The sequence below is a fragment of the Phocoena phocoena genome, chromosome 20 (genome assembly GCF_963924675.1).
Source record: "Phocoena phocoena chromosome 20, mPhoPho1.1, whole genome shotgun sequence".
Classification (NCBI taxonomy): domain Eukaryota; kingdom Metazoa; phylum Chordata; class Mammalia; order Artiodactyla; family Phocoenidae; genus Phocoena; species Phocoena phocoena.
The window spans coordinates 50,048,626-50,065,208 of NC_089238.1; the positions used below are offsets into that span (position 1 = coordinate 50,048,626).

The window sequence follows — 16,583 nt, forward strand, 5'->3', positions numbered from 1 at the left end:
TAGATTAATCAGCTTTAACTGTGTTTAATTATGGAGTTTTTAGTCCCACTGTGTACCTGATATAACCTAATATTTGTTATTACATTTAATTGTTATAATAACCCCATGTAGAAGGTATTCTTTTGTCCAGTTGGGGTGGTTTTGCCCATCAGGGGACCTTTGGCAGTGTCTAGAGACATCTGTGGCTGTCACATGGGGGTGGGGGTTGCAGTGAGGGAGGGAGGGAGATACTGGCATCTAGCAGATCGAGGCCAGGGATGCTGCTAGACATCCTCCAATGCACAGGATGGCGCCCCCAGGACCAAATGTCAGTCGTGCCAAGGTTGAGAAACTCCACTCTGATCAGTCCTGAAAGATTCAAGGTGGTGATGTCACAGGATGAGTAACTTGGAGGGGTGGGGATTTCACCCTCGTTTACGCTGGACAGTTAGGGAAGAATTAACGGCAGAAGATTGCCCTCACCATCACCCAGGTAGAAAGCACTCTTATTCAAGGTGCTAATTACAGTGTTTTGTTGCCAGTGAAAACGAGAGTCAGATTTCATGATTGATTCATGATCATTTTAAAATTAATGCTGCTGTTATCACACAAAGCAGCGGTAAGTGGAGGGGAGAGAATTTTTGCTTTGGGATCCTAAGTCGACATGGCAGTAAACACCCAGCAAACCCATTTATCTCAACCTTAATGCTTAGTTTCTTCTAAGCTCTTCTTAGGTGCCTTTCGACATTCTTTGGCAGTGGTAATTTATTAATCGATTTTTAAATTTGGCTTGTGAAAATGAACTTTAGTTAGGGGTTTGAGGAGAATGGAACGGCCTGTTTGTTTTTTAGTAGCTGGTTTTTCATGCTTAGCCGTAGGGAGCAGTAGGAGTCGGATAACCCGGCAACTAGGAGGTCTTAGACCTCCACCTTCCTCACATCGCTAATGAAGAATCAGTTGCTCAGAGAAGGACTTTCTATAACATACATTCTAATAAAAATCACTGATGTTAAAGTGACCCCCTCATCAAATGTATCCTAACATAGCCTCATACAGATGTGCTCGCCTATTGAATTATTTGGTGTTTGTACGTGTGTTTTGTTTTGTTTTATTTTACGTTTTGTTGGCTTGTTTTGTTTTTTTGTCCCATGGCAGTCTGATGAAGGCTTCTCAGAATGTTTTCAAATGTATACTGTAAAATACTTGGTATAATAAAAGGCACCAATTATACTGAGAGTTCTGTCTGTGACCCCAAGGCATGTACTGAAGCAAAACCACCATGTGATGTAATCATAGTTTTAGAAATCAAACTCCAAGAGAAGTTTTGTGGATGTTTCTAGGTTGCTATCTGAAATTCTTCGCCCTGTAAACTTCATTCTGGTCCAGCTATTGGTGACAATAATGATTTTTAATATTTATAGACTGATTATAATATTCTGGTTGCCGTGCTGACCTTTTTACAACATTTATCTCATTTCATTTTCACGTCTCTATAAGGTAGGTTATGCTCATTCCACAGGGGAGAAAACGTAGGCTCAGAGAAATAACATTACAATCCAAGTTTGGAACTAGAATTTCAAACCTGTGCTCGGTCTTAATCCCTTCTCAGTCAGTTGTCTTCGTTTCATTAACGCTGATTGTATTTTATTTCAGTGTGGTTCTTTGGAGTTGTTTATAGCTTAGGAGTCTTGACATATGTTTATTAGAGAAACTTCCTAGGTTCCCAGGAACCTAGGTGCTGATAGGCTGAATTCAGACAAACCAACACAAAGATCTCCATTCAGCTTCCCAGCCCCAGTGCAGACTTCCACGTTCAGAAATCCTGGGTGTTTACCTTCAGGGACAGAAGTAGGCAAGGGCAGCACTTCCGTTCTCCAAGATGGACAGTTTCATCAGTGTCTCCTCTGTGTTCCTCCTTAGGATGAGAAGGAAGGGAGTGAAACCCTTTTCCAGACCTCCCTTAGGTTAGGATGGATCAGTTGACTAAATTATGCAGCCTGCTTGGTTAAAACAATCAGACATTGAGAATGTGATAATTAACATTGCTACCTAATCTAATACATTATTATCTTACACCAAAAATTATCTTTTGTATTTTGCTACCATTTCTTTCAGTTTTCCCCAGATGTCTGAAGCTGGATAATTAGAGACAAATTGTTGAAACTTGCCAGTTACATTTTCAATCTCTTGCTGTCCACAGCCTCCCTCTCCTTGTTAATAACTCTCCTGGTAAAATCAGGTAATGGATTTCAGGTTAGATTTCCAGGTACAAGTGTTTCTTTGGATAAAATTAGTAGCAGAGGGCTTCCCTGGTGGCGCAGTGGTTGGGAGTCCACCTGCCGATGCAGGGGACACGGGTTCGAGCCCTGGTCGGGGAAGATCCCACATGCCGCGGAGCAACTGAGCCCGTGCGCCACAGCTGCTGAGCCTGAGCTCTAGGACCCGCGTGCCACAACTGCTGAGGCCCGCGTGCCTAGAGCCCGTGCTCTGCAGCGGGAGGCGGCCACTGCAATGGGAAGCCCGCGCGCTGCAACTAGAGAAAGCCTGCGTGCAGCAAGGAAGACCCAAAGCAGCCAAAAGTGAATAAGTAAAATAAATAAATTTATAAAAAAATTAGTAGCAGAATGCATTTGAATGTTGAGTAGCTGAATTTAAAAGAACATGGTCTAGGTCTTCAGGCCCCTGGTTTCACTGTTATGCATTTTTATGTTTTCCAAACACATTGTTCTTTTTCTCAAGGGAACAAAGCAGGACTCAAGTAATAGATGGATCTGTGAGCCAGTCAGTCCCCACATTAGGAACGTTGTGCAGAAGTTAAGATAGCTAACAATAGGCATGGCCTTTGTGAGTCAAGGAAGGCTGGGATTTTTTTTGTGTGAATTTCCTATCTAGAGAGGAAAGGGCTTCTTAAGGTTAAGAAAGCATTGTGAAGTGCGACATGCCCAGCAAAGTACTATAAATTATGGGTATACACATTTAACATCTAAAAAATATATGCTTGCAAATACAATCACGTTAATACGTGCTAAACAAAAGGATACTTGCAAGTGCAAAAAACATAAGTCAAAACGTTCATTGCCCCCACCCTTTACAGAAAATTACCTTGAACACTGGCTGTGTCTTTTCTTTTCTTTTCTTTTCCTTTTCCTTTTTTTTTTTTGTCTTTTCAACTTGGATTTAAATCAGAACCACGTGAAGGTGCCTGTTAGAAACGCAGATTTCCCCATTCTGCTCTGGGTCTCTTGAGTCAGTCTCTGGAGTTGGGGGATGAGCGGTCTACTCTTTCACATCTCACCAGGTGGCCATGCTGAGTTTGAGAGGAGCTGCTGCCGCTGCCTTTTTTTTTTTTTTTTTTTTAACATATTTTATTTATTTATTTTTGGCTGCGTTGGGTCATCGTTGCTGGACATGGGCTTTCTCTAGTTGCAGCGAGCGGGGGCTACTCTTGGTTGCGGTGCACAGGCTTCTCTTCCCGTGGAGCACGGCTCTACGCACGCGGGCTCAGTAGTTGTGGCATGTGGGCTCAGTAGTTGTGGCTCGCGGGCTGTAGAGCACAGGCTCAGTAGTCGTGGTGCACGGGCGTAGTAGCTCTGCAGCATGTGGGATCTTCCTAGCCCAGGGCTCGAACCCGTGTCCCCTGCATTAGCAGGCGGATTCTTAACCACTCTGCCACCAGGGAAGTCCTGGGAGGAGCTGCTTCTGAAATAAAACTTGGGGAAAGCGGGGCACTCCATTTGGACACCTCCATGTAGAAATGGGTAGGTTATCGATAGAAGTGCATATTCTGGCTTAGCCTCTTTAATTTTCTTAAGAGGTTATCAATTGTCCCTCTGTTCATTTAGTTGCCAAATGTTCATGGGCTCTGCCTGTATTTGGCAACAGATCGTATCTGCACTGGCACCTCTTGCCAGGGGTTATAACTTTAGGTCCCTGCACTCTGGTACTGATCAAACGTCTACTTTACCTGCAGAGAATCCATCCATCCCTTTCTATATTCTAAAATTGATCGTCTGGACAGGCGAGATCACCAGGAAGCAGGATATTCGAACCACATGGTTTGGACTCACAGCTGGTTGCTATTATCTCCTTCACTATACATGGGAAACCAGCAAGGGAGAGGAGAGGGGCTGATGCAAGGAGTGCCTCTTCTCTGGCAGCCCGTTGGTTTCTTGGGGTGGATGTGGTCAAGTCCCTGAGCTGTTGGAGCCTCTTATGGACCAGGTGGCCCCCATGGGTGGGAGCTGGCTGGCGAATGACACAGAGCTGGCCCTGCAGGCAGCATTCCATCCTTTCCCCCTTTGGAACAGACAGAGGGGTCGCTCATCATCATGCACATTTGGTGTCTGAGATTCCGAATGAATTAGTAGCACAGCTAATACATTATTTTAAATTTATTTATTTAGTTATGGCTGTGTTGGGTCTTCGTTTCTGTGCGAGGGCTTTCTCTAATTGTGGCAAGCGGGGGCCACTCTTCATCGTGGTGCGTGGGCCTCTCACTATAGCGGCCTCTCTTGTTGCGGAGCACAGGCTCCAGACGCGCAGGCTTAGTAATTGTGGCTCACGGGCCCAGTTGCTCTGCGGCATGTGGGATCTTCCCAGACCAGGGCTCGAACCCGTGTCCCCTGCATCGGCAGGTGGATTCTCAACCACTGCGCCACCAGGGAAGCCCCAAATACACGATTTTAACAGATTTTCCAAGGTGAGCTTGAGTATCTGAAATACTTCTAGTGTGAGAGGCTCTTTTGAATGGCGGTTTTTGACCTGCGGTTTTTCTACTCCCCGAATGTGGTCCTTCTGTCCTAACTCCTAACTCCATTATCCCTAGGTCTACCTCCAACTCATCTTTCAGGTGTCAGCTGAAATGTCTTTCCTCCAGAAAGCCTTTCCTTGTGTTGGAGGACTGACTTGGGCCACTCCTGAGTGTTCACTCAGAACTTTCCAGATCCCCGTCACTCTTAGCATACTTGATCATCTTGTTTATCTACACGTGTGTGTTCTCCATGAGCCCCATGAGGGCAGACGGGCATCAATCTCATTAACAGTGGGAACCCTGGTAATGAGTGTAAAGTCAGATACAAAATAACAGCCCTACAAATGTTTGCCACGATTAAAAGATGATGCCCAAAAGGTGGATGTAAGCCAGTGTTGTAATTCGAGTCATTAGAGAAAATGTCAACATTAGAATCGTTGCATCTCTGAGTTAGAGATTTAGAACTGTCTGCCTGCACCTGATCTAAAGTCTGGACGTCCCAGCTATATGGCTCTTCACGCTTGGGCAGGAGGCTTCACCTCTCTGAGTCTCTTCCTGTATCAAAATTGGAAAACTCCTTCCACAGAATATTATGAAGATTATGTCAACCAGTCAGAAAAAAGTCAGCTTGCACGGTACCTGGCACGATATAGGTGCTAAATAAACACTAACTGGTTTTTGTTATTATTGATATAAATCCCTTTTGCATTTTAAGTCCTAACTCATTGACGCAACCAACTGGAAACTGTCAAGATACTCACGGTGAAAGATGGCCATTGTCATTTCCCTGGTGACTCAGTTTTGATTTGGGTGTCTACAGCATCTAATTTCCACCATTAAAAAAAAATTGAAAATGATAGTTTGGGCGTGATTTGACCCAAGAGTGGAAGAGAAAATGGCACAGGCCAAGAGAAGCATCCTGCGGTCTTAGAGGGAAATGCAGGTGAACTGGAAGGAGACGGCCCTGTGTGGAGGCCAGCTGTCACCCGCCCTTTAGTCTAACACCGCACGTTTTGGGAGCATGCCCTGCGATATCGTTTTATATCATGACTATAGACTACCCCCTCCCGAACCCCCAAGTTCATGTCAGCCGGGAGAAACTGCATTGCCAGTTTATGTCTCATTCTCTCCCTCTCCCTGTATCACCTCTTCCCTCCCTTCATGAAGCCAGCGTTTCGTGGGACGTCTTGTTCCACAGAAAGAGACTGCAGATGGACAGGGTCTGCACAAGGAGATAACATCACCTGCTAACTCTTCCTCCACCATCAGAATGATCAGTGATGGGGCCCGAAGCTGGATTAGGTCTCTCATGGCCCCTTCTTTCTGAGTCTGGGAGATGGATGATATGGGTAACCACTCCCTGCTTTATCTTCTCTCCACCCCTTCCTGCAGCTCTGACGACTCACTTTTATGGTTCGGGAGCTAATTGCAGGAGTCCATTTCTCTAAAGAGAAGTCAGGAGAGGAGTGCAACAGATACTGCTTCCATAGCTCTTTACACACACACACACACACACACACACACACACACACACACACACACACACACTCTGCTTGAAACAGAGGGGGAAGGGGACATTAGGGACCCTCAGAAATGAGACTTCATTTGTGTCTGATGCTACATGCATTTGGTCTTGATGCTTCATTTTTGAAGAGAAGGCCTACCTTGGCTGGTATCTTCTGACTGTCCCTGGGATAAGGGCAATTGAAATGACCTCTTCTTCTCAGCATCCGTTAAGTATATGGCGTTTGTTATGATGCACCTTCAGGAATCCCGAGAATGCTGTTTCCCTGGGCAGCCTTGGCAGAGGAAGAAAAGAATCAGACGTGGGTTAGAGGGAATCCATCTCTGTCACTTCCCCCAAGGTGTGACCTTGAGCGAAGAATTGAGGCTTGGTAGGACTGTGGCTTCCTCAGTGGTAAAATGGAGATGAGAAGCTGGGAGTGGACCGGGACGCCCCACAGGCAAAGTCTCGTGTCCGGCACAGTGCCTGATACACACCGAGCATTCAATGAATGGTAGCTCTCAGTATTCTCTGTATCCTCAGTGACAGTGGGACCCCTCCCGGGGGTGTTCGCAAGTTTATAGCTCATTTCTCAACTGCCCACCCCTGTGCCTTGTATGCACTAGGCAGTCATTAAATGCTGGCCGGCATTATTATCCGTAAGTTTACCATACACACAGCCTGACATAAAACGTTGTCATCAGATGTTTTTCCCCCGTGGAGGACACAGGCATTTGAAAGTGTCACTGGGTGTGCTTGGGCCCTGTTCCCCCCGCTTCCGCTTCCACTAAATTAAGTTTTTAGTGTAAATATCTTATCCTCCTGGAACTCAGTGTTTTCATCCCTGGTCAATTTTAGGGTCTGAGGTTCTCAGCCAGATGAATTCGTGATGACTGAATCCTTCCAGAAGGAGGGTGATCTTTCCAGTGACACAGAAGATGCCCCCCGCCCCCCAGGCCCACGTTGCCGGCCGGTCTGGGAGGTTGCAACCTTTTGTCCTTTCAGGAACCGGCTGCCCAGGCGACCCTGGGATGTAGCTTTGCCGCCGAGCCACGCACTTCCTGCTTCAGGCCTGTTCTGCGTCTTCTTCTGTTTCAGCGCCTTCCCGCTACTCCTATACATCCCAGTGCAGACAGCATCCAAGGACAGGGCTAGGCAGAGCTTCCGCTTCTGGTTTTACCGTGGAATCAGTGCAGTCCCGGCCCACCCAATGCAACCCCAGGCAGACACGGGGTGGGGCCAGCTTAGCCAGATAAGGCCGGGCTTCTGATGCTGAAGGTCGTGATTGGGGAGGGAGGGGAGAGCAGAGTGATGACAGTGAAGAGGAAGAGTAGGTGACTTGCCTCTAGACTGTGTGGATTTTCTTTTCTCTTTTAATTTTCACGTCTGTGTAGTCTGATCAGATTTCTCAACATAACGACACCAGAATCCTCTTACTGGGCACTCTGTGCTGGCTGCAGACCAAGTCTTTTAAATATTAATGTCAGTACCTTCCCTTCCTTCCTTCCATCCACCACCCACCCATCCATCCATCCATCCACCCACCCACCCACCCATCCATCCATCCATCCATCCATCCACTCACTCATCCATCCATCCACTCATCCATCCACTCATCCATCCATCCACTCATCCATCCACTCATCCATCCATCCATCCACTCATCCATCCATCCATCCACTCATCCATCCATCCATCCACTCATCCATCCATCCATCCACTCATCCATCCATCCATCCACTCATCCATCCATCATCCATCAATCCACTCATCTATCCACTCATCCATCCATCCCCTCATCCATCCATCCATCCATCCATCCATCCATCCACTCATCCATCCATCCATCCATCAATCCACTCATCTATCCATCCATCCATCCATCCATCCATCCATCCATCCATCCATCCATCAATCCACTCATCTATCCACTCATCCATCCATCCATCCATCCATCCTGCCACTTAATCCTTAATCCCCAGACACCCCAGTGATAAGTGATATGCATTTTCCAGGTGGGTACATAAAGGTTTAGGATATAACCTTTCCTAAGTCATACAGTTCCTATGAACTGATGGAGTCGCTTTTCCCACTGACTATAGACACTGAGCCTGTAACTGCTGGACCCACTGCCTTTCAACTCAACAAACTGTCGTTGTTGTCGTCCTCATTGCCATTATGTGATTTACCTTTTCTCTTGTGTCTTGCATTCCGACTGGTTACTCTGACATGGGGAGTGGGGGGAGGCTTAAGCCATGTACCCTGTAACTGGAAACAAATCCACCTATTAAAACCCTATTCGTACACAGGCAGGGAAAGGGAGTTTCGTTATGCTTTGCTTTTGCAACTATTTGGGGTACTGGCGTTCGAATCAGGACCCCCATTGCCGCAGTCCATATGGGATAGGGACAGGCAGGGATGGACGAGGTTTCCTTTTGACCGGTGGAGAGGCTGGATTAGGGCAGCTGGTTCTGTATGGGTTTGGAGGGGGCGGGGGAGGGAGGCTTAGCATCGTCTGCCATGCGGACGGCACTCCAGCGTGGAAATCCGCTGGCCTTGGCCTTCTCAGGAAGCCTGTCAGAGGCCGAGTCAGGGCCCGCTTTTCCCATTACAACGGCCCTGGCCTATCTCTCCGGAGCCCTCTGGTAATCAGTAAATGAAATTCACCTTTCCCCCAGTTCCTGAAAACTGAAAGATGAGGGTTGAGTCCCAGGCAAATCCTGAGCAGCGTCTTACTCGAGCACGGGAATTTCCAGCTGCGCAGACGGGTAAGTTATTTTATTTGGGCCACAACACATTGAAGTTCGGCAGCTACCTGAAAGAAAATTAGGTTGCTGATCACAAGTCCAATTCTCTGGCCTTCTGAAGAAGATAGATTGTAATCTTTAATTAATCTATCACTCACCCTGAAAAAAAAAAAAGGCAGGGGCGCAGGTGAAGCAGGGGGAGAAATGTTCATATCACATTTATGTTGGGTGGCCGGGACCGCATTGCCTAGGTCACGATATCTAGGCGCTGCTGCCAGCACTCTGTATGTTTACTTTTTTTTAGCGGTACGTGGGCATCTCACTGCTGTGGCCTCTCCCGTTGCGGAGCACAGGCTCCAGACGCGCAGGCTCAGCGGCCATGGCTCACGGGCCCAGCCGCTCCGCGGCATGTGGGATCTTCCCGGACCGGGGCACGAACCCGTGTCCCCTGCATCGGCAGGCGGACTCTCAACCACTGCGCCACCAGGGAAGCCCTGTATGTTTACTTTTGTTGCATATTTTAATGTCCCCGTGAGTCTTAAACCTCTGTGCGGTGTACACGAGGAGGCCTGGTGTGTGCACTTTGGCCCACGGTCTTCCCCGTCGTAATGAAGATGAAATGGCTCTAAGGATGACCTTTCCGTGCCTTTGTCTGGAGCTGGCCCTTCTCTTTAACTAAACACCTTTCCACACACACGTGCTGAACTCTTGAACTCCTCATTCCCTTCCTGAGCTTATTGCCCAAGCTGTAGTTTATCATCCCGTGCCTCCAAAGACTTTGTACTTTCCTGCGCTCCACGTGGAGATAGAATTTTTCATAACCCTTTACTAGTTATAAATTTGATTGTTAAGGGGCCGGGTTAATCTTCTTTTTCATACCAGCATCTGATTTTCCTCCAGCTCAGGGTGGAAAGTATAAAATATGTCACCTGATATTGGAGGATTGTTTATTTCTGTTCATTTTGTCCCAAATGGTCCCCGAGAGGTGCATTTGAAAACTTAGCTTGTTTCTGTGTTTATTCTGTTGCAATTTCCTCCATTAGCTGAAATAGACGCGTTGGACAGCAAGCAAAGCCATGTCCTTTCGCTGGGGGGACTGGGCTGGGGTGGAGTGAACAGGTAGAGGAGTGTTGGTAAGGAAGCACTTTGGAGACCACAGAAGCACCTCGAGACAGGAGTTACCCTTGTGTTGCAAAACATTTAGAGAAATTGTACCCCTTGCATCTCGTGTTTGCCTGTCTCATAGCCCTTTAATTATATGGTGTTGAAATTGTTTCATTTCTCCTCTAGTTTCTCAGTGTATGGCACATAGTAGGTGCTCAATAAATACGTGTTGACCTGAACTGCGGCATTTAGGTTGGTAATTAGGTGCAAAATCACGCAGCTCTCTGACACGAGGACTCATTTCGAAGCCTCAGTGAGCCTCGTTCTACTCCTCGAGGATTTTTGCGAGGTTTAATTGAAATGACTCACAAACACTCAGCGCTCTGCCTCTCTGCTCGGCGTGTGGTAGCCACTCTTGTCACAGAACCTATTGTAGCTCAAGAAAGAAAACTCATGGCATTATTTAGGGGGAGAAATTACAGTAGAATTTTAAAGAGTGTATTTCTCTTCCGGTGAGCAGTTCTGCATTGATGAGAAGTGGGCACAGAATAAGTGCAAAATATTTAGCTAATTCCTGTTGACAGAAATAGAACTTCACGTCCAAAGACGTTGTATTTTAGGGTGCACACAGATGCCTTTCGAAAAATTTCTAAACTCTCTTCCACGTCTGGAAAGATTTGCACATGCGATATCTGTACACATTGTACTCGCAGGGGCTCTCTGGGAAATGAAATTTCTGCGCTTCGCCAAAGCATGTTTTCCCTCTAAAAAGAGGCAGCTGGTAATTACGAATGCTAATGTTGGGGTGAGGTGCAAGAGATAATCTAACACAGGCGATGACCCCCAGAATGTTTATACTTGATGCTGGAACGTGTTCATTTTCTTTATCTTGCTGTTAATGCACCTCTATTGAGCAATTGACTCTCTCTTCATAGATAGGATCAGCTCCAATATAAATTTATAACACTACACTTAGATTTAAATACACACATTTCCCAGTTCAGAGTCTTTCTGGTCCACCCCCCACCCCCGCACGCGCTCTCTCTCTCTCTCTCTCTCTCTCTCTCTCTCTCTCTCTCTCTCTGTCTGTCTGTCTCTCCAAGCCACATAGCAACCTAAGAAGTAGAGTTGACAGTCCTTCTTTTCTGCTTCCACCAATACAAGTACTCTGGCTTCTGATCCGTGGTCGGTGTCTCTCTGAGAGAGTGACATGTTCATATATGTAGATACGTTTGAAGAAAGCAAAACAGTGACAGCAGACAGGGCTAATATCCCGCAGCAGGGAACAATGGAAAAGAGAATCACAAACCCGAAAGTTTTTATATGTCAGTTGTGAAGGGTGATCATTTATTCACAATGTTCACTCTGAGCTTTGGTGCCAGACATTACAGTTGTGTTGCCTGGAACATGGTTCTCCCACATACGTGTAATGTGTGATATTCAGACACGTTTCCTGACTGCAAGTATATTAGTCCTTGGTCATGGGCATAAGTGGTGTCCTTGAAAACCACTGATCTGGGGTAAAAGAAGCAAAGAATTAGTTTTGTTTTTGGCATACGGACAAGACGTCATTTGCCAATTGTTCATTCATGCCGACGTTCACTACCATGTTCCCCGACCATGGAAAGTACCTCCGTTCACATCTGTGTGTAGTGGGTCCTCTTCAGGTTCTGATTATTATTCCCTGCCTGAGCAGTGAGTTTCTGTGGGTTCCTGGGATATCTCACTTATTTCATCCAGTGGAGATGGTTATGAGAATTACGTACCCCACTGTTACACAGTTGATCTCTGTTGGCTGAGTGGGTCGGGGTAGGGGTGGAGTAGATAAAATTGATTTAGACTTTTGGAACACCTTTGAAAATACTCAGAGAACGTAACATAGTTTGAGAACTTCAGTATATGTATATATATACACACATATATATACATGTATGTATTATGCGTGTGTGTGTGTGCGTGTGCGCGCGTGTGTGTGCGTGTGCACGTGTGTGTGCGTGTGCGTGTGTGTGTGTGTGTGTGTGTGTATCTCTTTTTTTTTGGTTGTGCCACACGGCCAGTGGGATCTTAGTTCCCGGACCAGAGATCGAACCTGCGTCCCTTGCAGTGGAAGCACGGAGTCTTAATCACTGGACCTCCAGGCAAGTCCCAAGAACTTCAATTTATTTCAAGTGTAAAAAACAATTCACAGCATTGCCTGTACTGTCTAAAATCTGCTTTTGTTATAAACACACACACACACACAAAGACTCTGCAAGAAACACACCGAGCTACCTACAGTGGCTCTGGCTGGATAGGTGTAATTTAGTTGTTCAAGGATAAGTTAATGAACTTTGTCAGAGAGCCATGGATTCAGATTCTGCCCTCCCGACTAATTGGCTGAGAGATGTGACATTGGAAACGCAGTTTAGTCTTGGTACCTGTCCAAGCCCTTACCTGCAGAGTCATTGCTGTAATAGTGCCTGCCCCCCAGGCTCGTATGCAAAGTGTACCGGTAAGTGTTCTTTATTGCTGTTTCTGCTTTTTCCTCCCTTCCTTTTCTGCATTTTCTCCTTTCATGAACGTGTATTTCTTTCGTAATGTGAAAAATAAAAAGTAAAGTTTTTTGTTCTGTTTTTTTTTTTTTTTTTTTGCGGTACGCGGGCCTCTCACTGTTGTGGCCTCTCCCGCTGCGGAGCACAGGCTCCGGACGCGCAGGCTCAGCGGCCATGGCTCACGGGCCCAGCCGCTCCGCGGCATGTGGGATCTTCCCGGACCGTGGCACGAACCCATGTCCCCTGCATCGGCAGGCGGACTCTCAACCACTGCGCCACCAGGGAAGCCCTGTTCTGTTTTTAAGAATCAGCCGAGGACTGGTAGGACTGATTTTCACGGATTTGCATCTTGCTTGAGGCCGGTTAACCGGGAGCCCCTCTAAACAGGTTAGAAGAAGTGTGTGAATCAGGCAGACCCCAGCTATCCACCTGGGTTTAAAAACTTCATGGTTTTTCTAGAAGTCATGCTTCCTAGACCAATCTCCCAATTTCCTTCAGCACTAAATATTTCAGGATGTGAGATGTAGGTGCAAATCAGCCACCGCTACACCTCAGGTCCTCCCGTAAGTGATGCTGGCTAGACGATCCTACCCAGTGACCTCCTGGTGCCATTTTCCTGAATGTGGACACTTGGGTAAGGGTAGAACTCCCAACTTTGTATGAGGTGATGGACTCTGTGTTCTTCAAGCTGGAAAACGTAAAATATCTTGTCGAGTGTGAAAATCAGGAGAAAAGAGTGACAGTTCAAAGAAGGCAGGAGCGAACACTTCAAGAACTTAGGATAAACCCGTGTCTTTGGTTGCGCCTTGAGTTTGGTCCCAGGTTCCCTTATAGTTGAGGCTGGAAGCAAACCACGAATGTCAGGGAATGAAAACTATGACCCTCAAGCCAGTCTGCAAGGGTGAATGTTTTCGCTGGAATTGAACGTCGGTGGGTGCCTACTTCACAGGTCCACACGTGAGGCCTTGGGTAATCCAGCAAGCAAAGTTGGGCTCAATTGCGATTTTATAAAAGACACAGAAATCCATTTCGAATAGACAATTCTTATATCACCCCACCCAAACTGACATAACCCTTAATCATAATTCAGTGAAAGCATTTCTGTAAGAAGGGAAGATAATAGACTCCAGTGCTTTCATTATCTGTCTTTCTTTCTTAATGCAGGGAAAGTCAAGATGGGATGCTCAGTTACAACCCAAATGCGGGACCTGGGAGTCATCAGAGTCTAATCCCAGAGGCCGTTAGCCCAATCTCTTTCTGTAGCCAGAACCGATAGTGAAATGATAGGAGGATAGAAAAGCAAAATAGCAAACGTGTTTTCTTTCCTGGTACAAAAGTATATGTGTGCTGTGTGTGTGTGCAGATAAGCGTCGTGAATGGGGAAGGGGTGCCATTTAAACACAGGACACCTCTTTTATTCCTTGCTCACACTATATGCCCGACGTGGTTTGGCAGCGTCCCTGCACACACGGTCACTCAGGGACCCGAGCTGATATCGTCTCCATTGTCCCCTAGCTGCACCATCTGGCACACGTGGCCTTCTTGTTCACCACTGGACATGGTCATGACAGCACCTCCGTGCTTTGGTTTGGAACGTCACCTGTCACCTCCACTCAACAGCCTGTTGGTCAGAACCAATCACCTGACCTGTGGAAGGTGGGAATGTACCATGTCCCCGTGTGCCCTGAAGGAGAAGAAAACCGGATGTGTGTGCACATTCCGAGTCTTTACCCAAACGATGCTCCTTTGGCCTACAGAGACATGAGTTAAGGGGCTAGCCTGTTGCTTAATACCATCAATCTTGGGAATAGAGAAGAAGACACGCTTTTGTTCAGAACCCCATTATACTAGACCTAGAGGCTTATTTATAACGTATCGAGGGAAATGCCACCAAATGCAGGGAACAGTGAATTTAGGAAACTCACACTGGAAAAGCGTGCGTGAAAAACCACTTTTGAATAAAATTAAGATAAATTTATGAGCGGTAGGTTTACAGTGAGATGACTGAGATTATCTTCCTGATTCGAGGAGGAAAATCACGTCCCCTCGTGAGGTGTTTCTTGGTGTGACAGATGCAAACTACCGTGCGTTGGTGTGAGGGTGACTCTTCCTTGGTCTCACACATTGTAAGTTCTTATTAAAGTAAAAGAAGCACTTGAACCTGGAATCCACAGGCTTTCAGCAGAGGAATGAGAAGTAAAATATCTTAAAGACATTTTAAGGCAGTACTGTCATCAATTTTATAGTCAAAGGACAGCAGCAGACATCTGGGATAGCAAAAATGCCACTGTTTCAGTCAGGTCTCGGTTCAAGGACATCAAACAGAAAACCTAAATCTGGCTTAAACACATAAGGGCTTATTTTCTCACTTAAAAGAAGTCCATGACTAGGCAGCTAGTTCAGGACTGACTTGATAGTTCTGTTAAGGCATCAAAGATTCCTCCTAATTTTTTCTTCCCCTGTTCTCAGCCATGTGGCTTCCATCCTCAAAAGATTGCCTCTTGATCCAAGATGGCTCCTGGAGCTGCTACATTTAGTTCCGTTTCAGTTCCAAGCCGCAGAAAGCAGAAGGGAGGGGGAGGCAGAAGGAGGGATGAGCCTTCCCACTGAGTCAGCTCCCCGTAAGGAGTTTTCCCAGAAGCACAGCTCAACACTCGTATCTCATTGTCCAGGGCTGGGTCTCATGACTACGCCTAGGAGCAAGGGAGGCTGGGAAGTAGTTCTGTTTTGTTTAACTGGGGGCATTACTCCACTGCATCGTTAGCCTTCTGGGACTAAGGAAGGGCGGGGAATGAGTATTGTCCCTTCTCTCCTACTGTGCCTCTCACAAGAATCTGCTTGGTGTTGGGGCTGAGGGCTGCCACCCACAGGGCTGCCTACTCCCCTTGAGAACGAACCTCTCCCACACCTGGCACAAGATTCCCAGATATCTATCCCCAGAAGGAGACTGAAAGCAGGGGAAGCTTATCTTTGGAACCTCTGTCCAGACTTTGTATACAGCTCTTCAGTTTTTTGATTCCTCCCAGGAACCTAATGGTGTCTTTTCCAAGTCCTGTGCTATAGTGCCCGCTAGGCTTGCCCTCCTGCCAGTAGCCTACACTCCTAGCTTGGCATGCCTTCCTTCTTTATTCGGGCTGTCCCACTGGTCTCAGGTAAGAAGAAACCAGTTAAAATGCAGCCACGTTAAATTAGGATACCCATTCCCGATACTACTCAGTGGGTATTTTCCACTTAGAAGGTGAGTATTTTGTGTAATTTAAGGTATTGGGGCTAAAGGAGGGGATGTTCTCGAACCCTGAGGGAAAGATGGAGTCATTTTGGCCATAAATAACAGAAAACTCCACTAAAAGTAGCTTGAACGACAACCAGCACGACAAAATGTATTATCTCACATCACAAGAAGTGTGGAGGTCAAGCAGTTTCAGATTTGGTTAATTCAAGGACTTAATCTTCAAGTCCCTAGGTAAACTCTGACTTTCTGCTCTGCTTTCCCCAGCACATTGGTTTATCCTCGTAGGCAGGCTCTCACCTCATGGTCACAAAATGGTTGCCCACATCCCCGGAATCACTTGCAGATAACCATGACCAGAGGCAGAAAGAGATAAGACTGTGCCTACCTTGTGCACCATTTAAAGAGGAAATAACCTCTTCCCAGACGCCTCTGCCAATAGAACCCTCCTCATGACACATGAACCAGAATGACATCGCGTATCTGCCCGTGTCTCAGCAAGAAAAATGAGAGCACCACAGCTGTCTCCCACAAGTTAAGACTCCTACTTTGGGCCTGGGAGGGACCTGGAATTTTGTCAGCAGGAGTGAAGGGAGGAATGGTAGCTGTCGAGCAGGCAGCCAGTAACCTCTGCCCCGCTCCGTGGCATCCATGCTGACAACCAGTCCCCTACGCGTGAGAACGAGCCTCCTTTTCAGCGTCAACTCTGAGGGTCATTGCTTGGCCGTTGAAACTTCTA

The 16,583-nt window shown here is 46.7% G+C and overlaps 1 protein-coding gene across 1 annotated transcript in view; it reads left to right on the plus strand.

Annotated features, from left to right (window-relative positions):
* WWOX (WW domain containing oxidoreductase) overlaps positions 1–16,583 on the plus strand; it is a 980,876-nt gene that overhangs the window by 368,869 nt on the left and 595,424 nt on the right. The gene's annotated exons all lie outside the window — the stretch shown is intronic.